This window comes from Felis catus, chromosome B3 (assembly GCF_018350175.1).
Source record: "Felis catus isolate Fca126 chromosome B3, F.catus_Fca126_mat1.0, whole genome shotgun sequence".
NCBI classification, from domain to species: Eukaryota; Metazoa; Chordata; class Mammalia; order Carnivora; family Felidae; genus Felis; species Felis catus.
This window is the reverse complement of record NC_058373.1, coordinates 53002501-53029345: the sequence shown is the minus strand read 5'-3', so window position 1 is coordinate 53029345 and position 26845 is coordinate 53002501. Positions and strand designations below refer to the sequence as shown.

General features: G+C 43.1%; 1 protein-coding gene across 1 annotated transcript in view; it reads left to right on the top strand.

Annotated features, from left to right (window-relative positions):
- LOC123385942 (translation initiation factor IF-2-like) overlaps nt 1-26845 on the top strand; it is a 64146-nt gene that overhangs the window by 14460 nt on the left and 22841 nt on the right. The window contains exon 3 of the mRNA XM_045059326.1: nt 25960-26081. The gene's annotated coding sequence lies outside the window, so the exon portion shown is untranslated. The remainder of the gene's footprint in view (nt 1-25959; nt 26082-26845) is intronic.

Here is a 26845-nt window from a genome sequence, read left to right as displayed (position 1 = left end):
ACCCTGCTCGCTGTGTCCTCTGCCAGACATTGATTTTAAGCACCGCAGAGAAAAAGCCCTGACCTGTGGGCAAGAATGCTATCCAAGCTCTAGCCACAAGCCATCATTCATCTGGCTAATGCCACTGAAACTAGGACTTAAATTCTCAAACTTCTGTAATTACTTGTCTGCATAGATGACCTTTTGGTTGCTATTGGAGTTAGCCTTACAAGTAGGCATGAAGTGACTCAAGGGGTCCGATTTGGGTGAGGCAAACAGCTCAACACCTCTCCTCTGCTGGCCAGAGTGCCTGAAGTTTCACCATCAAGTGGTTCATGCTACTGAATCAAAAGCAAGTTTTCAGAGTACAAGAGTCCCGTAATAAAAAATATCCTCAGATGGATAGTAAAAGTAGGTATCTGGGAGCCCCAGGGTGAGCTTCTGCCTTCTCTGCACTCAGCCCCTCCTCCCCATTCCCAACCACTGGCAACTGGTACATGTGAGCTTCATGAGGTCCTGGCTCAGTTCTGGCCTGCTCTGGAGCCAGCCCAGAATGCTGGTATCCTTCACCTACCAGTAGGTAGGGTTTGGCAGTTCACTCACTCACTCACTCACTCGTTCACTGATTCATTCATCAAATATTGATTGAGCTACATGCTCAGGTGCCAGGCATTTGGCTAGACTCTGGAAATACTGGAGTGAACACATTCCTGCCCTCATGGAGCATACATTATGTAGGAGATAGACAGTAAATTCACCAATAGGTGTATCATGGGTTAGATGGTGATAAGTGCTGTGAAGAAAGTAAGGGGGCTGGAGAGTGGTGGGGATGGGGGAAGGTGTGTGTGATATTTCACATGGGCAGGCAGGGAAGTTCTCTTGGGTGAGGTGACAGCCAGGCAGAAGCTGTATGCGGTGAGCAAGCCAGTGAGCAACATAGGGAAGGCACCCCAAGCAGAGGGAGCAGTGGGGGCAAAGATCTGAGCGGGAGATCAGGTGGTATATTGGAGGACCAGCGAGGGGTTCTGGGAGCTCAGGGGAAGCATGGTGAGGGTGGTCCATGAGGAAGTCAGAGAGGGTGGTGGGTAGGAGCAGTTACTCCTGATTCATAGTCTACATGCCTGGAAAGCTTGGAGTAAACTATGGATGATAGCCTCCCTCCCAGAGGGCCCAGGAGTGCAGTCTGGAGCCCCAGATTGCCTGGATGAGGCCCTGGAAACTGCCTGCCAGTTTCCTTGAGGAAATAACCCCCATACCTCCCCCTGCATCCCTCTGCAACCTCCTATGGGGGCCTCCCTGGGCCTCTATAACCTTTACTTGGCCACCCCCGGCCCTCCACCCCTGACACCAGGGTTGGAGCAGGCCACCTTGCAGGTTGGTTCCCCTTAACCCCAGCCCTGCCCGGTCCTGTATCAGTGCCACCCCTTATGCTCCCAGCTAGTCCTCCCACCCCATTCCTGAGGTTGAGCCTGTTTGCATGCAATCACTGCAGGGGAGAGGAGCTATGAAAGGGCTTATTGGACGGACATGTGCCACCTCACACTTTTGGTCAGGGCCCACCCTGGGTAAGTCTCTCTTACCCTCTGGAAATTCACTGAGTGCTTGATATGTGCTAAGCACTGTGCTTTACATGTGTTGATATTTCCCAATGAATCAGCCTTACTAAATTTTATCTCTATTTTACAGATGGGAAAATGGAGGCTCTGAAAGGCTAAGTCATTTGCCCGTGGTCACATAAGTGTGGTCATTGGTGAGGTTTGGGCTGAAACCCAAATCTGTCTTTCCCCAGAGCTCCTCCTGGAAAAATGTTAACAGTTGAATGTATTCAGAAGGAAGTTCTGAATGGAGATTATGAGGCTCTGTGCTGTGTAGCTCCAGGCATTAGGAACTGATTTGTGCATCTTGCCTACATTGTTTACCCACCAGGAATGAAGATCCTGGAAACTTTCCTGCCATTCTTCACCAGTGATGGCTCTGTTATGCCAGCAGCTCCTCCAGCCCACAGTTCCCTGATGGCAGGAGGGAGAAAGGCCTGGATTTGTAGTACTTCCCTTGATATATAGATGTTCTTTTTCCTGGCCCTCATGCCTGCTCTTTTCCATCAAACATTTGCTAAGTACTTTCTGGGTATGGAGGACTGGGGATACAAAACTAATTATGGCCTGGCCGCTGCTATCTTGGAACACTCAGAACAGAAGACCAAGTGCCCTTTGAGATGGCTGCCCTATGACTTTTTTTTCCCTCCTGAGGAAAAGGCCATGCTGCTGCTTCCCACACAATTTCCTTCAGATTTTCAGGTTCTTACTGAGCACCTATTATTTGTGAGGTGTGATCTTGGGCATGCTGAAGATACAGTGAGAAACGGGACCCTTTTAGTCTTAAGGAGTCAATTAACTATATTGGGGGGGTGGGGAGGTGGGTACATGCAGCACAAGTACCCAAAAAACTCTATTAGCAGGCGGAACATAGGCCTCTTCTTGCATAACTACGTGCTTCAAAACAAAACAAAACAAAACAAAAATTGAACAAAGACAGTGCTATTTCAACAAGATGAGCCTGAAATGAAAATGTACATGATGTAAAAAATGTTTTCAGATAACATTCAAACTGCAAATTATTTTTCAGAAAAGTCTTTTTTTTTCTTTAATTTCCACATTTACCTCAGTGTTCCAAGAGATTTCCAGGAGATTATGAAGCTTCTGTGCAACTGTTTAAGTCTGTTTTCATTCAGCCCCCAGATGTAAAACTCATAGGGAAAGTTGGCCCCTCATTTCCAGGAATAATGGCAAAAACACAGAATTGTACACAATTTCCCTAGGTTCATTGAGAGGCATCTCGGTATAAGTTGTTTTCTGTTGCTATTTCATTTGGGTCTCACCACTTCTTCAGGGATTGCTGGTAAGACCCCTGACCAGCAGAGAGAGGGTCAGCCCTCCCCAGGCCTCCCCAGATCACTTCTTCAGGGGGTACCCTGGGGCACAAAGGAGTCAGCTGCTCTCAGGGAGTGTGATTTGGAAGGTGCCAAAACTCCCCCTCTGCTACCAAGTGTGGCTCTAATAACACAGTAACATACCATTCCATCATTGGAGGTTTATCTCCGCCACCCCTGCTTTTTTTAGTTTTTATTTAAATGCCAGTTAGTTAACATACAGTGCTATATTAGTTTCAGATGTACAGTATGGTGATTCAACAATTCCATATGACACCTAGTGCTCATCACAAGTGCACTCCTTAATCCCCATCACTAAGTTCACCCATCCCCCCACCGACCTCCCTTCTGGTAACCATCAGTTTGTTCTCTATAGTTAAGAGTCTGTTTCTTAGTTTGCCTCTCTCTCTTTTTTCTCTTTGTTCATTTGTTTTGTTTCTTACCTTCCACATATGAGTGATATCATATGATATTTTTCTTTCTCTCACTGACTTATTTCACTTAGTATAATACTCTCTGGCTTAGTCCATGTCATTGCAAATGTCAAGATTTCATTATTTTTTATGGCTGAGTAATATTCCCTTTTGATGCTGTTGTTTTCAACCTTTTTTTGAGGGGTACTGGTACTGCAATGGAGCTCTTTCTGCAAATTAACTCCTGTACCAAAGGCCCAGATGTGTATAATTCAGATGTGGGTTAGGGATTCCCACTTTCCTTGAATTTTAGATGGAATTCCCTAGACACCCCTCCTCCTTGCTATCCTACATGTTTCCATGGCCTGATGAAGCCCTGGGTATGGCAATCTTGGGGTCCCCTTAGCTTCTGTTTCCTGCATCCTGTTTTCTCTCACATCCACCCAGATGCAGAGCTCAGTCACACTTGTTTCCATGGAACAACCATCGTGGCAAGCATTTTGAGAGTTTTACAGACATTCCTGAATATTTCATGGAGGTCAAAGGGCTGTTCACTCTGCTGTCAGGCTCATCCTTTTGTCCTCTGTCTTCTTTTGCACCCTGATTCTCCTGGGGCTCCCAATCCTTCTCCTTGCACTTGGACTACCCACAGGTGCCCCCTGCTCTGTTCTATATGGCTCCTCCCCACTAAACATGCTCTTTTTCCAGGCTTCTGAAAGACTCTATCATCTTCTTGCTGCTTAAGCCAGGGATTGGGGGCATCCTTACTTCCTCTCCCTCTCTGTGTCCCATGTCAAATACCAATTCTTGTCTACCCTTAGAGTAGACAAGGGTAAAATTCACTATAGGGAGGCTTCTGGTGGAAGAGAGGCAGAATGCGGGGCCTTTTTTTAAGCTACAGGTGCATAGCCAACATCCTGCTTTAAATTTGAGGATCTGTTTAGTTAGGGTGACTTTGTAGATGAATTGATGGAGATTATGGGCAATGGCTAAGCTCTTCCAACCTCTCCATCACCATAGTTATACCTCTCAATCCCCACTATCAACAACCCTTCCCTACCCCACCACAGGACGCAGGACAACTACAGGGCCTCCCAGCTAGAGTTCCTGGCCCCTCTGCAACTTTTGACCCATTTTACACACAGCTTTCAAGACTGGCTTTCTTAAAGTTGAATCAATTCTGTTGCTCCCAGCTTCGGTGGTCCCGGTGTCCTTTGGCTAAAGACCCAGATCCTTCACATGACCTGAAGGGCTCACCACAGTCTGGGCCCATGCTCTGCATCACTCTTGCTTCTCCCAGATCCTTACTCTTCATTCTAGCCGCATGGACCTGTTTTCAGTGCCTTGAGTGCATTCCTGGTATTCACGCAGGCCACTCCCTCTGCCTGGAATGATTCCCTGTCTCCAGCACCTGGTGAAGCCCTCTGTATCTGACCTTTACCTTCCAGTTAGACATCACTTTCTCTGAGATGAATCCTTGATGTGGTAGGCCAGCGAGTAGGGTTTTAGCCTGCAGATTTTTTGGTGCAGACAATAATGGCCCCCAAACTGAGGGCTTCTCTTGCCAACAGTATGGGTGGTCCTGCTGTCCTTAGATGCCAACCTACCAACAGTTGTATCACCAATATCTGACACAAGCCTGGAATATCATAGGCGCTCAGTAAATATGTGCTGAATTAATTAATTAATTAATTAATTAATTAATTAATTAACAGGATGTCAAAGAGATGTTTCTATGTGAAAATAGATGTTTCATTGAGAGAAGAGACAATAGGCATTGGCAGGAGGCTGTGCATGATCACTAACCTGAGTCTGCTGAGAACTGAGGAGTGGAAGGATTAGAAGGATTGTTGGAGGAATAAAAATAATACACATACAGTGCCAAGTACACTGCCTGGGACCAGTAAGCTTTCACCAAAGGACACTTCCCATCCCTTTTTCTTTGTGCCTATTTTACCTCCCTCACCAACTTCTGACATTGGACTGAATTAGAGTTCAGAGAAGATAGTTTCTGCCCTTGGGAAGGAGAGCTTTCTACAGAATATTCTGGAAATGGAACAGGATCCTTGTGATGGTGACATCCCCACCCTGCAATCATATGATGTTAAAACAGCAGCACCATACATCAGAGGGGTGGGCAGGGAATGGACCAGGTGTCTTTTAGGGTTCCCTCCTTCTCCAGGAAGTTCTGATTCTGTTATGTCATCTTTTTTTTTTTAATTTCTTTTGTTGCCTTGATTTAAAATAGGTATAGGGATATTGCAAATTCAAATATAAGAGAAATCTCAGGAAAATCATGTTACTAGGAAACCAAAAAGGTTTGGCATTCTTTCAAGAGAATTTCTATTCTGCCACCATATATTGTTCCTGAGATTTTGCCAAACCACATTCTTTATCCGTGGCCAGTCTTCTTTGGGCTGGACTCCCTCCCACGATGGCCAAGGCTCAACATCTCTGAGCACCAAAAGCCACTTGTTGGTTACTGCTTTCACTACTTTTTTAGGTATTAAGACAGAAAGCAGACTTTTCAAGCATGCTTTTTATTCCAACCAAGAGTATATATTTATTCTGGACACTTTGGGCTGTCAGGAAAATATACAAGATGTGTAGGTCAGAGTTCTTAATCTTGGCACTATGATATTTTGGACCAGATACTTCTTTGTTGTGTATGTGGGGCTGTCCTTTGCACCATACAATGTTTTAGCAGATCCTTGGCTACAGAGGTACTATTCCAGTAGCACTTCCCCAGCTGTGACAATCAAAAATGTCTCCAGATATAGTCAAAATCACCTCTGGTTGAGAAGCACTCACCTAAATAAAAAGACTGAAAGTCTGTCAGTCATTTTTATGTTCTGTTGGTCTAGGTAATTAACACATGGCACCCGAAACCCAGGTTTTCTGACCTCATAACCCGGGCTTACCTGGCAGGACCTCAGTGTGATTAAGAGCAAGGATACAGAAGCCAGTTGCCCTGAATTCATATTCTGGACTTCTATTTCCAAGTTATTAACCTCTGTGAGCTTTAGTTTCTTCATCTGTGAAATGATGCAGTGATAGTATTTACCTTAGTAGGTGGTCAAGAGGATTAAATGAGATAATGTTTGCAAAGTGCTTATCACAATGCCCTGTACTTAATAAGGCTGCAATCCTTGTGGCTTATTGTTTGTGACTGTTTGTGACAAAAGCTCTCCAGACTGAAAAAGATGATCTGTTCTTTGGCAGATAACTTAAAAACCTGCATGCATTTGGCATTAGGCAGCATAATCTAACTGCTATTACAAACAATCCTGGGGTTAAGTGGCTGAACGTAATAAGAGTGTCTTTCCCACCCACCCAATAGCCCATCACTTGTTCTAGTAGGGCTACTCTCTTGGGAAGCTCCAAGCAGTGACTCAGGAACCTACATTTCTTCTATCTTTTGGCTCCTTCACATGGATCATTCCTGAGCATAGATGTTCTTTGAATTAAAAAAAAAAAAGAATTTTGGGGCCAAAAGTAATGTACTTATAACTTCTTTCTTGGAGATTCAAAGTGTCCATTTGAATATGAAGGACTTCGATGAGTTCTGTATTAAGAAAACTGTTGAACTTTGTTTAACCTAATGTTTCTCTTTTTTTCATTTGCTTGTTTGTTTTGTTTCTTAAATTCCACATATGAGTGAAATCATATGGGATTTATCTTTCTCTGACTTCTTTCGCTTAACATTATACTTTCTAGCTCCATCCATGTTGTTGTAAATGGCACGATTTTATTCTTTTTTATGACTGAGTAATATTCCATATATATATATACATCTTCTTTATCCATCCATCAGTCATTTGGCTCTTGTAGATAATGCTGCTATAAACATCAGGATGCATGTATCCCTTGCATTAGTATTTTTGTATTCTTTGGGTAAATATCCAATAGTGTGATTGCTGGATTGTAGGGTAGTTCTATTTTTTTTTTTTTTTTTTTTTTTTTTACTTTTTGAGGAAACTCCATACTATTTTCCGCACTGGCTGCATCAGTTCACATTCCCAACAACAGTGCAAAAGGGTTCCTCTTTCTCTACATCCTCACCAACACCTGCTGTTTCTTGGGTTGTTGATTTTAGCCATTCTGCCAGGTGTAAAGAGATATCTCATTGTAGTTTTGATATATATTTCCCTGATGATGAGTGATGTTGAGTATCTTTTCATGAGTTTGTTTGCCATCTGTATATCTTCTTTGGAAATATATCTATTCATGTCTTTTGCCCATTAGGCCAATATTAGCCCATTTGCCCATAGATAGCCTACTGAGTGAGAGAAGATATTTGCAAATGACATATCCAATAAAGAGTTTGGATTTTTTTGGGGGGAGGGGGTGTTGAGTTTTGTAAGTTCTTTATATATTTTGGATACAAACCCTTTATTGGATATGTCATTTGCAAATATCTTCTCTCATTCAGTAGCTATCTTTTGGTTTTGTTGATGGTTTCCTTCACCCCTTCTTTGTACCGTTTTTAAAAAACCTATTCTGCGGGTGCCTGGCTGGCTCCGTTGGTGAAGCATGCAACTCTTGATCTCAGGGTTGTGAGTTTGAGCCCCATGTTGGGCGTAGAACCTACTTAAAAAAAACTACTCTGGACATATTTTCATGTCTGTTCATACAATTCCCACCTTCTCACCATTTTAATGACTGTAGAGCATTCTATTTTATGGATATATCCTAAAGGTGTGTTTATATTTTAATTATTTTATTTTTTATTTTTAAATTTTTAAAAATTTTTTATTTTACGTCCAGGTTAGTTAGCATGTAATGCAATAAATGATTTTAAGAGTAGAATCCAGTAATTCATCCCCTACGTATATCACCCATTGCTCATCTCAAATAAAGAGTTGTTTTTTAAATTTAATGATTAAAAAAGCTTTAAAGGCCAAATGGGCTTACATTGACTCAGGACTAGACAGACAGAAAAATTTCTGTAGTCATAAAGAAAACAACCCCAGGCCTTGGTGTCATCTTGGAAAACAACTCCATTGTTTGTGATTGTTCCTACTGTGGTTCTGCTAGAAGCTGTTTGTTCTCATTGTTATAGTAAACATAATCACTGCACAATCATTTTCAGAATAATCTCTCCATATTATGTTATATTTTATTTTCAAATGAAAATACACTGCTTCCTGATATGGGGCATGAGAAGGGCTCAGCACCACTTATGTGGCATTCCTACCAAAAGGGCATAATCTGAACCCAATGATGACAAAGTATCAGACAAACCCAAATTGAGGACATTTTACAAAATAACTAGCTGTTCTTGTAAATTTTCTGCAAGTCTGGAGTTCTGTCTAAAATAAAGTAAAAGTGAATGAAAATACAAATGTATTCCTTTATTTTTAACTATTGCCCAAAGACCTAGATATGCAGCTTGAACTGTTTACTTGGAAATGGTTGACTCATAACTCATTAACCTTCAGAAAAATCACAAAAATTTAGCTTTCTTTGTCAGTGTTGTTTATCACTCACCACCTTTCATGCCTGGCTCTGATGACACATAATCAATCAGCTCACCACTATCCCCTATGCTTGAATTTGTCCATCTAGCCACTTGTTCCCAAACATCAAAACACTGTGTGGTATCCTACCTATCTGATGATGGTTTTGTGTGTATCTATGTCATGTTTTCTCTGTGTGGATCATAATAGCTAGGACCTTTTGGAATAGTCAGCATTTTAGAGTAAGATCAATAACTGTAGACATTTTCCTACAACTCCACTTTTTCCTATTTACCCTATCTCCCAAAAGATACTTAGACTTGAATACTCCCTCCTCTCCTATTGACTAGGTGGATGCTGTCTTTATGCAGTAACTTTTGATCCCTATGCCCCTTCCTACCCCTTTTCTCCCGACTTCCCATGATTAGAAAGTTTCCATTTGTCAGAAGGGTTCCAGGACTTTCATGCTGTAGCAAAGAGGCTGGAGGGGAATGGGAAGAGCTTAGCCAGAAAACTGAAGTTGATTTTTTTTAATCAAGTGCAGGGAGAGAGGAGGAAAAGAAAGACATGTGGGGGCAAATGGGCATATGGCAAATAAGAGGTTCTGGAGAATGTTTGGAGAAAGAGAGGGGATTAAAAAGGGATATAAGAAATGTTGCTGGGAGTTAGGAACTAGAGAGGTAGAAGTAAAAGGTCTGTGGGTGGGGGAGTGTGGTATATTAAAAGAACCCCCCAAAGATCAAAAAGCAGCTGATCTCAGAGGGAGACAGAAGGCGGCACCCACTGTGCTGGAGGAGAAAGTTTTGTCTTCCTCCTAGGGAGCAGTGGGAAATCAGGAAGTGTTTTAAGCAGGCATGGGGACCCATGATCAGAATTCTTTTTCAATGACCTTGTGGCTGTGGTGTGGAGAAATATGGGGGGCACAAGAATGGGTGTGGGGAGGCCAGTAGTCCAGTGAGAGGTGATTAACAAGGTTAGTACAGTGGAGCTGGAGAGAAGGGAGCAGTTTCCAGAGATATTTAGCATATAAAATCAACAAGACTCTGATGAATTGGAAATGGGGATATGAGGGCGAGGAAGTTGGCTACACTGCTTGTGGATTTCTGGCTAATGTAACAGGTTTAGGTGTGCTAAAAGTGATCAAAGAGGCCAGTTTGGAAACACAGTTATGAAATCAGATTTGGCCCTTGTAGAGGAGAGAATCTTTCTCCCTCTACCCATCTTAGGTTCACTGGCTAGGACTCTGTATTGCACTGACAAAAGACAGATTAACAAGAGAAAAATAAACAGAAGTTTATTGACATTGCATTACACATACACATGGGAGTACCCAGAGATGAGTAACTCAAAGGAGTGGCTAGAACTTGGGCTTATACAACATCTTAAAAACAAACAAAGAAACGAAAAACCAATATATTTTTAGAGAAGTGACATGACAATGGAAAAGGACTTTGAGTTTCTAGGGCAACAAGTTGTAGGAGGGCAAATATATGGTGTAACTAGTAGAAGAGAAGGGGCAGTTAATAGTTTGTAATGTAGGTTCCTTGGTGCCATCTCTGAGTGGATGAGAGCCTTGAATTGTCTCTAGTGATGAACTTCTGTCCATCCTGGTGGAGAGGGGAGCAGGAACACCTTTACAAATTTATGTCCCGAATTTAGACAAATAGAGGAGAGCTTGTATCTGCTTCTTAATTGCTTTCAGCTCAAAATAATCCTTATGTCAAAGTGGCATTATTTTGAGGTGGCATATGCTGCTAGCCTTCACCTTGATGTAGGTATATGGTGTTTCTATGTTTCTATATGTTAGCATGTTTAACACCATGCTAAACATATGGTGTTTCTATGTTTAGCAATAAACTGCTAAAGTTACAGCAGTTTACTAGGGCTGCTGTAACAAACTACCACAAACTGGAGGGGCTTAAAGCAATGGAAATTTATTCTTTCATGATTCTGGAGGATAGAAGTTTGAAATAAAGATATCAGCAGGGCCACGCTCTCTGTGAAAGCTCTAGAGAAGGATCCTTCTTTGCAGCTTCCAGCTTCTGGTGGTTGCTGGTAGTCTCTGGGGTTCCCTGGCTATAGGTGCATCATTCCAGTCTCTGCCTCCATCATCACATGCTATTCTCGTTGTGTATCTCTCGTCCCTGTGTCTTCTCTTTTTGCAAGAGCACCAGTCAAATTGAAGGCAGGTCCACTTGAGTCAGTATGACCTCATCTTTTTTTAAAATAATTTATTTATTTTTCAATTTACATCCAAGTTAGTTAGCTTACAGTGCAACAATGATTTCAGGACTAGATTCCTTAAAGCCCCTTACCCGTTTAGCCCTTCATCCCTCCCACAATTCCTCCAGTAACTTTCTGTTCTCCCTATTTAAAAGTTTCTTATGTTTTGTCCCCCTCCCTGTTTCTGTATTATTTTTACTTCCCTTACCTTATGTTCATCTGTTCTGTCTCTTAAAGTCCTCATGTGAGTGAAGTCATATGATGTTTGTCTTTCTCTGACTGACTAATTTCACTTAGCATAATACCCTCCAGTTCCACCCATGTAGTTGCAAATGGCAAGATTTCATTCTTTTTGATTGCTGAGTAGTACTCCATTGTATATATATACCACATCTTCTTTATCCATTCATTCATCGATGGACATTTGGGATCTTTCCATACTTTGGCTATTGTTGATAGTGCTGCTATAAACATGGGGGTGCATGTGTCCCTTCGAAACAGCACACCTGTATCCCTTGGGTAAATGCCTAGTAGTGCAATTGCTGGGTCATAGGGTAATTCTATTTTTAATTTTTAGAGGAACCTCCATGCTGTTTTCCAGAGTGGCTGCACCAGCTTGCATTCCCACCGACAATGCAAAAGAGATCCTTTTTCTCCACATCCTCACCAACATCTATTGTTGCCTGAGTTGTTAATGTTAGCCATTCTGACAGGTGTGAGGTGGTATCTCGTGGTTTTGATTTGTATTTCCCTGAAGATGAGTGATGTTCACCATTTTTTCATGTGTTGGTTGGCCATCTGGATGGCTTCTTTGGAGAAGTGTCTATTCATGTCTTTTGCCCATTTCTTCACTGGATTATTTGATTTTTGGGTGTTGAGTTTGATAAGTTCTTTGTAGATTTTGGATACTAACCCTTTATCTGATATGTCATTTGCAAATATCTTCTCCCTTTCCAAGTATGACCTCATCTTAACTAATTACATCTGTAGAGGCCCTATTCTAGGTAAGATCATACTCACAGGGACCTGGGGTTGGTCAGCACTTCAACGTGTCTTTTTGGAGGACACAATTCAGCCCAAAGCAGTGCCTATGCCTCTTCTAAGTGGAGAGGTGAAGTGGGCAGCTGGCTTTGTGGATCTGTAGTGATAGGGCTGCAGAGAGAGGAGGAAGATGGCAAGACACAAATGGTGACAATGTCATGTGAAAAATGCAAAAATAAGGACCTGAAGGGAGTGTAAGTGGAGAGCTAGGAGGTGGGGGCCCTGGGCGAGAGAGAGGGCAGAGGAGGACAACACAGAAAATGTTAAAATGGAATCTGAAGCTGAGTAGGATCCTTCACAGGAGCAAGATGAGGAACAGTGTAAGGGGGCAGAAGCATGAGGACTTGAGTACCCACTTGCAGTTGGGGGACTGACTGTGCAGTCTTGGAGTGGCTAGAGAGCAGGGGGTCATGTGGCCTTGGGTCTTAAGGGATTTGGGTTTTGTGATAAAGGCTTCATGTTTAACTCTAAATGCAAAGCTGTGGAGCTGTGGAGGGTTTTTGGTGGGATCCACAAGATGCAATTTGAGGTTGTTTTTTTTAATTAAAAAAATTTTTTAATGTTTATTTATTTTTGAAAGAGAGAACACAAGCGGGGGAGGGTCAGGGAGAGAGAGGGAGACACAGAATCTGAAGCAGGCTCCACGCTCTGAGCCGTCAGCACAGAGCCCAATGTGGGGCTCAAACCCACAAACTGTGAGATCATGACCTGAGCTGAAGTTGGACACTTAACTGACTGAGCCACCCAGGCCCCACCTCCCCAGGTTTGAGTTTTAAGCTAAGCCTAGCCAGCCCACATTGTAAATGGACTATAGAGGATTTGTGGCAGTTTTGGTGAGTGTGGAAGGGCACCATCTGCCCTGGCTGCCTGCTCTCCCACACACCCCACTCTGATTCCTGACTTCAACACCCACCCCTGGCCTCTCTGTGGTTTTGCTGATCATCTGGCCTGAGAGGCCACACAAGAGTTTTGGCTTTGTTTATTTATCCTTTCCCTCCCGCAGGCCTGTGGGGTTCAACAGCTACTTTGTGGTGTTGGGAGAAGAAGGGGCAGTTTGGACATCAACAAAGTGATGCACATTAAAGACAGGTTTTTTTAAACCAGAAAACATTTTACACAAATCTAGTTTTGGAGTCAGGCAGACCTGGGTGCACTTTTTTTTTTAATAGCTCTATTGAGATATAATTTACATATCATAAAATTCACCATTTTGAAGTGTATAACAGCAATATATTCAGAGTTGTGCACGCATCACCACAATCTAATTTTAGAAAAATTTCATCATCCCCAAAAGAAACCTTGCATTTGGGGGCACACTCTGACTCTACCCTTTCATAGCCGTGTGACTACTTAAGCCTCTCTAAGCTCCAGTTTCCTCATCTTGTAAGTGGGAATAGTAACATACAATTTCATGGGCTTATTCATGGGTGAATAGAGAGCAAATAACACCCTTATTACCACATGGTCTGGCACAGGGTCACCCCCCAATAGATTTGAGTTGTATATATCTATGTATCATCAGTTTCTGTTGATTTAGTCAGAAACCACCCTAAACAGTTATTCATGCATTGTTGTCACAGCATCTACATTTTTTTGAAGAGTTTGTAGTCCTTACACTTCAACGTAATGCTTTTCACACACATGCGTTAACACACACAAATACATAAACATACCACACCTCACAAACTCACACACATGCACAAATATCCCAATACAACACACATAGAATTAAGCAAACTTTGAGAGATTCAGAGAATTTCTGGAATCGTTCTATGCTTGTAAAGCTAAACCGTTCTGTGTGTGTGTGTGTGTGTGTGTGTGTGTGTGTGTGTGTGTATTATAATGTGTATATATAGGCGAGGTATTTAGTGTCTCTCTAATATAGAGTTAACAGTAACAATTTTGGGGGGCTTCTCCAATGTACCAATTTTAGGATTAAGTATTTTATATGTATCTTTATCTTTGCCTTGACCCTTAAAGTTAAAGTCACAACGTAGGAACCCTCATTTTGTAGGGAAGGAGAAAGGAGGTCCAGAGAAGTTAAGTTTCTTGCCCAAGGGCTCATACTAACAAATGGTAGAGTCAGGATTTGAACTTAGGACCTCCCCACAATGATGGGCTAACACCTAGCTTCAGGTTAGGCTCTCTCCAAATGCTTCTAGGAATCTACTTTTAGATGACAGGTAAGCTGATTCTCAGAGGCATCAGTGGGTGATAGGGCTGGTCGTTACCCCCAGAGTTACTTCCACTGTGGAAGGGGCTGCCACCTTACTGGCCTAAGCAACACTCTCAATCCTGGGAAAGGAGCAGAATCCTCCAGGGAGCTTTAAAAATATCTAGATTTCCTGGCTCCACTCCACTTTGCTTATAGCAGAAATTTCTAGGATGGATTTTAGAATCAGTACTTCTGAAAAGCTTCCAAGAGACCATTTTAGACAGAAAATATAGAAGCTATAAAATGCAAGAGTACAAGAAAATATAGGCATCTTAAAATTTACATTTTACTACAAGCAAAGTGGATACACAAATGATAGTTTGGGGAAAAGAGTTATAACACACATGGCAGGTGGTGGGTGTATTAGTTAGGGCACCACCAACTGCTGTACATATAAACCCGTCATTCTTTATGGCTTAACACAGTAGCTGTGAGGTTCTCACTCATAAGTGGTCCACAATGGGTGGTCTTGTTTGGCCAGCAGCTCTTTTCTAGGCAGAGATTCAGGAACCCGGGCTCCCTCCATTTCGTGTGCCTCTGTCTTTAACACATGGCTTCAAAAGCTGTTGGGGGAAAGACAGGGAGGCTCACCAGGGGGCAGTTTTGTGGGAGTAGAACACAGTGCTTCTCCCCACACTTGACCAGCTACACTTCAGTCTGTGGATATGTCTAAGCAGGAGGGAGGCTGGTGCATGTAGTCTGGCTGCTCCTGGGAGGATGGAGAAAGAGGTTAGGCAAACTGTTAGCTTCTCTCTATCCCAGTGGATTCATATCTTATAAATTGATAACAAAAAGGCAAACAATCCAATGAAAAATAGGCAGAGGATAAGGACAGACTGTTCATAGAAGTGCAAACCCAAATGACCAATGAACAGTAAAAGATGTTCAAGCTCTCTGGTATGCAGGGAAATGCACAAACAGATAACAATGGGATATCAGTTTCTACCTACTGGATTATGAGAAGTTAAAGCCTGATAACACTACCAGCGGGAAGCAGTAGAGAATATACTTCCACACTCTTGGTAGAAATGCAGATTGCTACAACATTTTGGAATGAGTGAAGAAAATAAAAAACACACATCATTTCAACCTAACAGTGCCATTCCAGAGTCTCTCTTTCATAGAATAGAAGAGAGTATGGATAGATATGTCTTGGGATGTTTACTGCATTGTTATTCATAGTGACGAAAATAAGACATAAAGTTCCCATCAATGGGGAACTGGTTTAATGGATTATAATTATCAACATAATGGAGTGTTTTGTAGTTTTAGAAAAGATGACTAAGAGCTATTCCTATGAGGTATTATTAAATGATAATCAAGACTCAGAGAAATGTATATGATTCCTTTTTATAAAAGGATAAATCAGGGGCACCTGGGTGGCTCAGTTGGTTAAATGTCCCACTTCAGATCAGGTCATGATCTCATGGTTCATGAGTTTGAGCTCTGTATTAGGCTCACTGCTGTCAGCAAGGAACCTGCTTGGGATTCTCTTTCTCTCCCCCTCTCTCTCTGCCCCTCCCCTAACTTATGCATACTTGCGTGCTCTCTCTTTCTCTCTCAAAAATAAATAACATTTAAAAAATATTAAAAATAAAAATAAAAGGCTAAATCAAGGATAATCCACATCTCCCTTTTAAACTTCTCATTATTGCCACCATCATCATCATCATCATCATCATCATCCTATGCCTGTCTGCATATCTACTTATGATTGATGAACATAGAGAAAGGTTGTTAACATTGGTGACCTGGACCAAGGACTGTGGGCAAAAGGGGTCAGAGGTAGAATAAAATGGTAATCCCCCCTCCACCCCCTGCCCCGGGTACTACGTTTAAAGAGGTAGCAATAAAAAAACAGCATGGGTGATAAGACCACATAAAAGTTACATGTATCTATAACATGCATTCCTAACAAAATGCATGAATTTATGGTCATAGATGTATCTGTGATGGTTATTGCAGGGTGGCATTTCAGGTGAGTTTTAGTCTCTTCCTTATATCTTTATATATTATTCAAAATTTGATAATAAATATTTGTTACTTTTATAAACAGGAGGGAAACCAATGAGCTTTTTCAACAAGTTAAAAAAAAAAAAGACTTCCTGAATGATTCTGATGTTTAGCCAAGCTTCATTATCAGGGATTGACTTAGGAAGCTAAAAAAATGGAAGTTGCAGCATCAGAAAGCAGGGTGTTAAGAAACCACTTCTGTGGGAGGCAGTCTTTCTGGGACCCCAGAAGCTAGTCACCATGGATCACTCCCTACCTGCATCTGGCTCTGAGGGGAAATGATGATCAGCTGGGGCATGAGGTGTCTTCCTTTGGAAGGGGCAGAATCTGGAGAAGGTGAGGAGCCAAGTTTGGAGTTCAGGTGCTGACTCTTACCATCTGAAAGTTCTAGGTTGGGGACAGGACACCTGGTGGATAGGGTGAGTGGCAAGAAAGCAGTCAGGCTCAAGGGGTGGAGCAGGGGCATTGTTGCCAAGCAGACTGGGTTTAGATCTGGGCCCTGCCATTTATAAGCCATGAGACCTTGGCCTGTTACTCCACCTGCCTGGACCCAAGTTTTCTCATTAGAAAAGTAAAGATAATGCTGTCTCCCTGGCAGGTTTGTGGTAAGGAAGGCAGGTGATGCATGTGTATGCTGGCGGTGGCCCAGCCAGTTCTCCATGTGCATTGCCTGTCAGAAAGCCAAGGGTCGTGGTCCTGGGAGAGCCCATCGTTCAGCTAAGTGGGTAAGAGCAGAAGAGTGAGGAGCATCAGCAAGGTGACGAGTGAGGGCTGTTTTCAGTAGCAGCCTTGGTGCAAGGAAGTGCTGGCCACTAGGAAGGGGCAGAGGCACAGACAAGCTTGGCAGAGGGCCTCTGCATCTCCTGGCACCATTGCCCTCTGGACTCAGTTTCTTGTCTTTTCCCTCCCCAGCCCTTCAATAAATTCTTGTGGATTGGAATTAGGTGAGTGTTACAGACTGAATGTTTGTATCCTTCACCCCAGTTCATACATGGAAGCCCTAACCTTCAGTGTATATTTGGAGATGGGGACTCTAAGGAAGTAAGGTTCAATGTGGTCATAAGGGTAGGGCCTTGATCCAGTAGGGTTAATGTCCCTATAAGAAGGGGCTCTGAAGAGATCGCTTCCTCTCTTAGCTCATGCACTGAGGAAGGGCCATGTGAGGACATAGCAAGAAGGTGGCTGTCTGAAAGCCATGAAGAGAGGCCTCCCCCAAAACTAAACCCTGATAGAACCTTGATCTTGGACCTTCCAGCCTCCAGAATTGAGAGGAAAAAAAAAGATTGTAATGTTTAAGCCATACAATCTGTGGTAATTTGTGAGGCTTCAGTTGTATATAATAAGAACACTTTATTCCATTTACTAATGACTGTAAATATTTATTATTACTCAAGACTGACATAGAACTCATGACTCTCAAAATGGTCTGAGCTCAGCAAGGAGACAGATGAATACATAGGATGGATGGTCTGCTTGAAAGGGGAAGTCCAGAGCTCTCTGGGAGCAAAGAGAAGGGCATGGAGATATAGCACATGTAACCTGGGATTTGCTAACTGGGTCCCAGTAGTGCTTTAAAAATTGAGAAATCTCATAAAAATCTAGACTTCCATATTCTATTGAAAAATCAAACTGTGGTCACCCTAGGCCTGCATTTTCATAGCTGCTACCTTCAGAGACACTGTTCACCACTGTCCACACCACTCCCTATTATCCACTTGCGCAGCCAGATGCCCTCACTTATGTTGTCTGTCATGTGAGATCCCTGACATGAATGTTGCCTTTTTTATGCTCATAAATGTGCACAGCTAATTGTGGATTACCCCCTCTATGTTAGCCAGTCAGCCAGGTAAACTCAAACTAGGCCCAAAACCACAATGCTGACACTGTGAAGGTCTCTTGGCACCATATTGTATATCACTCAGGACATTTCAGAGCTGGGAGAGTCTTTGGGGTCAGGGTAGTCTAAACATCTCATTTCCCATTTTGGAAACAGACACTCAGAGAGGTGAGTCACCTACCCCAGGTCACACAGCTAGAAAGCAGGTAGCCAGAATGAGAACCCAAGTTCCCTCATGCCTAGCCTGCTGTTTTTCCTATTAAATAATTCCCCCTCCCTCCCCCTTATCTTGGTAGAAAAAGGAAAGTATCAGTTTGCTACATAGAATTGGGAAAGTATTGTCATGTGATGTTTAATCCATGTTTGGGCCTTTTTTTTTTTCAACACTGTCAGAGAAATTATCAAAAGAAAATTATTGGAAAGTGTTAGCCGTGTATTATGGCTTCCAAGTCCATGAGCACAGATGTCCACTGGCAAAGTTGAAATAAAATTGGAAGAAATTAAAACTCATTTTGTTTTCCAGGCTCTGGTAATAAAAAATTCTTGCTGCAGATGAGTGCTCAGGCTCAGTCTCATCCCCCTTATTATCAGACAAAAGCAGAACCCAACAAAAATAGAAACTAATGCAGAAATCTGCTCTGGTTTCTTCTTTTGTGTACCAATGTTTTTGTTGGTCAAATCACATTATGGAGCAATCATTACAATGGCTTATCTTTCTAGGCCCCAAAGTACCTATTAAGGGTGTGAAGGGATGGTCCATTAAAAAACAGGATGGTATGAGAGCCCTATCTCTTTGGGTCCCTGTGCCCCAGACTGGTGGTAGAGAGAATAATTAAGCATGAAATCTATCAAAGAATGGATGAGATGAGAAGTCGTGTCAGCTGGCTATGGGCTTTGGAGCCAGATTTTCTGGGTTCCAATCCCAGTTCTGTCATTGACTAGCAGTCTGACTTTGGGCAAGATACTTAACCTGTTGGTGCCTTCATTTCCTTATCAGTGAAACAGGGATGATGATTCTCGTCCCTGCCTTCCAAGATTATTTTGAAGATTCAGAACACTAAGTCTTAGTGTCTCACTTGATAACTGTTAGCTGGACCATCACGGCAGGTGACCAAGATCCTCCCCTTGACCAAACGGTAGTTAAGCTTCTTTGGCCCCTGTTTTTGGTTAAGCCTTGACTGTGGGCTTCTGTGTCTGTACTTGCTAAGCCCAGTTTTTGAATCCTAAATCCTGCTAAGTCAGTTTGAAGAAATCCCCCATCTGTGATATGTGATCACCCTTGATGTATGATCAAATTCTTCATTCCACACACCCTTGGTATCTGATCACCCTGACCTGCCTTCAGCAAGAATCCTGTTAAGTCGGTTTAGCAAAAATCTCCTACCTGTGATGTCTCCTCTTAGTAGTTTTCCATCCACTGACTCCTTACTCTGGTCAGTGGCTGTAAATCCTGATTTGTCCTTGTTGTTTTGGGAGTTGAGCCCAATCTCTCCTACTGCAATACCCCCATTGCAGCATGCAGGGCACTTTATGTTCACTCACTCATTTAATTTTTGCAAAAAGCCTGTGGGTAGGCATTATTACCCAATTTCACAGATGAGGAACTGAGTCAGAATGGGTAAATGGCTGCCCAAAGTCAACCAGCCATAAGTGTTGGGGAGGGAGTATGAGGCTGGAGCCTGCGCCCATGCCCCTCTGGCACTGTGGAAGGCTTGATGAGTGGTGGGCACGGATGAAGGATAGGATGCCTGAGGAAAAGCTGGGAAATGGATCTCATATTCGATGTAACACAGGGCCGCATAGATGGGAGTCTTTGAGGGATTGTTGGGGGCTTGGGATTAGGCATTCCTGAGTTGGCACGCCATGCTGAAACCTTTACCAGGCTGGTAAGGCTGATCTCGGAGATGAGAAGGAGTGGGGTGCATGTGTGTGTGTGTGGGGGGGGGATGAGAAATATTAGATAATTTTTTTGCATTGTTTCCTGTAATCCTTTAGAGAAGATTCTTGGCCTCTGGCTGGTGTCCAGACTCCATGTCCTATTGTGTCAACCCCACTCTCCATGAGAAGGTACACCGTGGGGCCGTAGAGCACTTGAGCTGGAGGTTGTCTGGTCCAGTCTCTACTGTAGAGACCCAGAGAAGCTAAATTGATTAGTTTAGATTCATGGAGAAGCAGAGTTGGGTCAGAAACTAGATATCCTGATTTATTAATTCATTCTGTAAATAGATATTGAACATGTACTTTGTGCCAAAGACATTAGCCTTTTAGGAACCTCTTAGAACCCTACCTTCTCCAGTTGAGCACAGGATTCCATCTCCTTTTTGCTCTTTTCCTAACTCATCACTGAATACCTCCTAGGCCCCAGGCCCTGCCAGGGGCAGTAATGGGATCAGATGAGGTTTTAGCAACATAGAGATTATAATGAGCACCCTCCCCTGATCCCAGACCTCCCAGGCAGACAGGTATGGCCATCAGCCCTCACCCCCCTTTCCAGGCATCTGCTGGTTTCCCTCTGCTCTTCTGCATCCACGCATCCACATTCCCAGAATTAGTCATTCGTGCAGCAGCCTCCAATTTCCTTCTTCTGCTGGCTCATTTCTGGGTTGCCTCCAGTATGCCTCTTTCCAAAGGATTAAGTGGCCTGTCCAAGGTTGTATGCCAGTTCCATCATGGGCTCCAGTATTTAGACTTAGATTGGGGATGGTTTCCCTGGGGGAAGGAGGGAAATCTATTATTTTTTGATAACTTACCAGAAATGTCACATATCCCATATGCACATTCCTTTCTTTTAGGAATTCAAGATTTAAAAAATAAACTCAAATGCCTAGTGACTTGCTTTTCTACACAGCTCTGCCCTTTCCACATACTCTTTCTTTGCTGCGTCACCACCTTGGCCTCTAGGCCTTTGTGTTCTGCTCATAAAGAGACCCCCACCCCCCAGTAGTGCTATGACTTTGGGCAAGTTGCATAATTAGCATTTGAGGCCTCAGTTTCCCTTTCTGTAGAACTGAAACGATGGACAAAACCATAGTTGAAATGCATGGCGAGCATGTAGTAAATGTTAATTTCCCTCCCCCTTGGCTGTCCCAAAAGGATTTCTTTTCTTAGAGGACGGCATCCATCTTTTTTCCATTTCACAATGTTGTCCTTTCCCCTTTATGTAGGGAGTGGGGTTTGGCACCAAGAAGCCAGGTTTGGCGCATCTTGTCAGGGTGGGAAATAATATTGAGGGACTACACAGGGACTGGAGGGAACTGAGAAGGATCTGGTCATCTCTTCCTGCCTGTGTGGATTGGCTGCTGGTCTCTGGGGGACTCTCTGCCCCACCCTGCAGGATGGGATTTTTGTGGTCCTACCCTGGATCCTCGAGGCCATCCATGTGCTCTCCATCCAGGCCTCAGGGAAGCCAAACAGGAAGTGAGCACTATCATGTGGGCAGCGCCCAGACCACCAGCCATGGGTCAGGGCTCAACTCTGCATTTGCGTGTGTGTAGGTACATGTGCATGGGCCTACCTGCTTCAGTTTGCATGTGTGTGTCCATGCATGTATTTCTCACAGCTCCATGGGAACCTGCTAGATGACAGACAGGAAAGGAGTAGAGGAAGGACGTTTTCCAGGTCTGGGGAGTCAGGAGACCTCTGCCCCTGTCTCCTCACCCAGCCACGGGGGATTGGCCAAATGACCTCTTCTACTTTGATTCTGTAATGAACCATGGAACTGGCTCCCATTTGGCTGCCAGTCACCTCATCTGGGCATCCAGGCTGCAGGTCAGCTTTATGGTCCCGAGGGTGGCCTGGCTCCAGGGCTAAGGAGGTCAGCCTGATGATAATCTGTGCAGACCCCAGTCTCTGAGTGCAGAGCCACAGGTGGATCAGGAGCTCGGGGGCAGAGGTATGGGTAGAATGCTACTGAGGGGCAGCTGGGCAAAAGGCACCAAACATCGCAGCTACCTGCAGGGAAGCCCCAGGCTGGCCCAGTAACCCGTCATGGAAGGCTGAGGTCCCTTGCTGCCTACCCAGCCATCTGGACTCCATTGTGCCCTCTCCCCATGCCAGTCCCTATAGCCATCACTCCAAGCACCAGTCTCCTCCTCATTCTCCCACAGGAACACATCTGCTCATTTTGTCCATCTGTGAAAATGTAAGTACAGTGCTGCCTAAGAATGACATGTGAGCCATCATCAGGCCTCAGCACAGCCCGTGGCACCAGGGGACTCTGTTACAGTGCCAATAACATAAATCCGTGGGTCTTAGTGACTTGGCCTATTGTTACTAAGTGCACATGCCCCATATCCATATGTCTTCTTTGAGGGGCCTCCAGAAATGTCTGTGTCTTGTAATTTAGGATGCCGGGGCCCTAGTGCTAGGAGCAGTGCTGGGGGAAGGCCACTCTTTGATTTTTACTGTGGAGCTGTAAGACCTGATCTTCCCCTAAACTCCAGGATTGGTTGTAGCCCAGATTCTGATTTCAGAAAGATGCTAGACTATTGGAATAGTCCTAGTGTATACCCTTGAAAAGACTTTCTCTAACACTTTAAAGCTTAATTCTCTTAGTTACAAATTCATATGATTTTTCTTGTGTTTCTTTTTTTCTTTTCTTTTTCTTTTTGTAGCTCTAGTGTCTAGCAGAGTACCTGGCAGGTAGTAGGAGCTTAATAGATGTATGTTGAATGAATGAAGTATAGATTCCTGTTAGACCTTATCAGTCATGTTTACCCTAGTATAAAGGAGTGTTCAATCTTTCCCAGTAAATAAGCACATGGCAAGGCTGGACAGGTGACTGGATAGAGCTCTTGTCGGTTTGGGAGCTGTTCTACACCAGCCCTACTGACTCCTCCAATCAGGGCATGCCAATTTTATATGACTTGCTTCCAGCCACCTTCAGGAGCCCATACAAGGTGGGCACAAGTGGCCTGGCTCTGAGAGTTCAGAAAATAAAGATGTCCCTAAGCTGTTGGTCTCTTGGTCCCTTTGGGTTCTGTCCTAGGAGTCTATACATAGTCGAAATACACTGTCCCTCCTGTGAACAGCCTCAGAAATGGGGCAGCTGCTGTCACTGGGCTCCTCACAGGAATCTGGAAGGTCTGTGGAAGTTTCTCTGGTGATGTGACATAGTGCCCACATTGGGAAAAATGGTTATTGGTTGCTGGAATGTTTCCTACAGAACCCTGGGAGACAGAGGGAGGAAGAAGAGCAAGTAGGAGCTTGTCCCGCTCTGCCCAGGGTATTTCTCTCCCTGTCTCTTCAAAAGAATGAACAAAGGCTGACAATCCCGTTAGCCCCTAAAGACATGAGGAAAATTGCCATATGGCCTGCCCTGCTCAGCGTGAAGCAGAAACTTGGCAAATGAGGTGCCCAGACTTAGAGACCCTTAGACCTTGAAGGGACCCCTGAGAGCATCTGTTCTAGCCTCCTCATTTTAGAAGTATGTCACTTAATTTTCAAACAGCCGGGGATTTTTTTGTTATCTTTTTGTTATTGATTTTAGCTTAATTCTGTGGTCAGAGAACATACTCTGTATGGTTTCACTTCTTTGGATTGTGTCAAGACTTGCTTTATGGCCCCATGGACGATCAATTTTGGTACATGTAAAACTTTGGTAAACTTAGAGAAATGTGTGTCTTACTGTTGTTGGGTGCAACATTCATTGTAAGTTAATTAGATCAAGTTACATATTATAGTGTTCAAATCTAGGATATTCTCGTGATTTTTCCTGTTTGTTCTATCAGTTACTGAGAGGCATATTAAACCTTCCATCATGACTCTAGAGTGCATACATATTTTTAAATTCTGCCAAGTTTTGCTTCATATTTTTGAAGTCATGCTATGAAATGCAATTGAATTTAGAATTGCTATGGCCTCCCGGTGGACTGAATTTTTATCATATTAGTTGTTCCTCTTTATCTCTAGTAATGCTTCTTGCCTCAAAGTTTACTTTGTCTGGTATTAGTTCAGCTCCCCTGTTTTCCTTAGGTTTAGACTTATGTGGCATATCTTTTTTTCCTTCCTTCATTTGATCTACTTGTACCCTGATATTTAAGGTGTGTCTTTTAAAAGCAGTATATTGTTGGGTTTTATGATAATTTCTGTCTTTTGATTGACCTATTAGGCCATTTACATTTCATATAATTATTGATTCAGTGGGTTTAATTTTACCATCTTACTTTTCTTATTTTCTTTTGTCCCATCTGTTCTGTGGTCCTTTTTCTTTTTTTTCCTGCCTTCTGTTAGATAAATCAACTATTTTGAACATTTTTGTATTTTAAAATTTTTATTGAAGTGAAATTAATGTAACATAAAATTAACCACTTTAAAGTTAACTTAGTACATTCACAATGTTGTGCAACCACCATTCCTCTCTCTCTAGTTCCAAAACATTCTCATCACCTCCAAAGGAAACCCCATGCCCCCTAAGCAGTCACTGCCCATTTTCCCCTCCCCTCTTCCCTAGTTAAGACAAATGTGCATTCTGTCTCCATAGATTATGGATAAATCAAATACTTTTTTTTTTTTTATCATTCCATTTCCTCTTCTATTACCTTGTTATTATGCATTCTCTTAGTGGTTACCTCAGATTATAACACACATCTATGACTTATTAGATTTTACTTCAAATTAGAACTTTTATAGCTTCCAGGGCAAGGGAACTGTTTTAGACACACTCCAGTTTTTGTCTCCTCAACCTTGTGCAGCTGCTGAGAGCCAAGGTTAGCTCACTAAACTCTTAGGTTCCTCTTTCTGCTTGGCTTCGTATCTACTCGCCTTGAACTATGAATCAGCAAGAACGTTATGGGACAAAGTACTGGCAGAGCATTCAACTCAATCACTTCGCTTGGTTTTCTTCTCTCTGAGATTCTGTTTCCTCAAGTCCTGCCTGCCAGGGTCTCTCTCCAACACCTTTTACTTTCTCCCTCCCTCCCTCCCTCCCTCCCTCCCTCCCTCCCTCCCTCCCTCTCTCCCTCCCTCCCTCCCTCCCTCCCTCCTTCCTTCCTTCCTTCCTTCCTTCCTTCCTTCCTTCCTTCCTCTCATTCTTTCTTTGTTTCTTTCTTTGTTTCTTTGTTTCTTTCTTTTCCTTCCTTCCTTCCTTCCTTCCTTCCTTCCTTCCTTCCTTCCTTCCTTGCCTTTTGTATCTCATCTAGCTTTTTGAGATGTTCTCAGTGGGAGGGTTGGTCACAAGTTACTCCGCCTTTCTCAGGAACAGAAATCTGGCTCCCTCACTTTATAGCAAGGAAGCAGAGGTCTGGAGGGGAAGTGGTTGTCTAGTTTCATCTTGCTAATTAAGGCAGAGCTGGAATTAGAAATCAGGTCTCCTGATACCCATTCCAGTGCTGTTTCCACTAGAGCATGTTGGGCAACAAGATGATCTTAGTCTATCAAACACTCACCCAAGCCATAATTCATTTATTAAACAAATATTTTTGAAGGTCTTGCTCTGTGCCAAGCATTGGGCAAATAAATGTGTCTTTTTTTTTCCTGACTGCTTTTGAGATATTCTCTTTGTCTTCTTTTTCAGAAGTTTTATTATGATATGTGTAGGTGTGGTCTTCTTTGTATTTACTTTACTTAGAGATGATATACCTTCTTAAATCTATAGCTTGAGGTTTTTCATCCATTTTGGAAACATCTCAACAATTACGTCTCAAATATCTTATCTGCTTCATGCTTTTCTCCCTCTTGTTTGGAGACTCCAGTTACATGTATGCAATACTTTCAGGAATTATATACAACCTTGGCAGGCGGTGTGGATCAGGCAGGTCTATTATTTAAGAAATAGGTTTAGCTCCCTGTTGCAGAGACATAGAATAACACTGGCTTAAATACAATCATTTGTTTTCTCTTTTATTTAATAGGCTGGAGGTAGGCATTCTAGTTTTCCAGCAGTGGCTCTGCTCCTCAGTTGTTGACCTCATCTGCCTGAACCAGTATGGCTTTCACTGCATCTTTGCTCCAGTCAGATGGATGGAAGAAGTGGGTAAGAAGTTTCTCCTCAGAGTTTCTCCCTGGAGGTTGTCTACCTCACTTTATTTCACATCCTATTGACTGAAATTTGGTTAGTTTGCCACAACTAACTGCAAGGAGGGGGGGCAGGGAAATGTAATCTTTATTCTGGGAGGTCATTTCTTATGCTAAGATTTAGAGAGTCTGTTGCTTTGAGACAAAAGAAGATACTAAATACTGGGGGACAATTAGCAGCCTCTTCCACAGAAATAAATCATAATACAAGGCAACAGGTTCCAAACTTAGGCCTCAGAGGAAGAAGTTGGAAAAAGTGTCATAAAAGAAGTAACATCTGACTCGGCATTGAAGGGTGAATAGGAGTTTACTGAGGGAAAAAATGATCAAATGACACTCCAGGCAGGGATACTGGCAGAAGCACTTGATTCTTGAGAACAGAGCTCACATATCTTTTTTCGTCTTTCTAACCCCAGTGACTGGTACATAACATCTTACTATGTCGATATTGTCAAATGGAATCAATTGTGAGGGCAGAAGGAGAGGGAGTGTTTCACTCTGGAGACTGGAGGCCTTGTGGAGCTGGAAAGGCAGTCATTAGCATCATCATGGGGATGGGAGAGGATTCATGCCACTCTACATACATAGAGATCTAAGGTGGAAACAAGCATGCTAAGTTGATATTGCCCTGGGAGACAGCTTGGGCAGCAGTGGGGACTGGAGATGTGGTGTGGGGGTTGTCTTTGGGAGAGTGACAACTGAGGCTATTTTGAGAAGCTACTG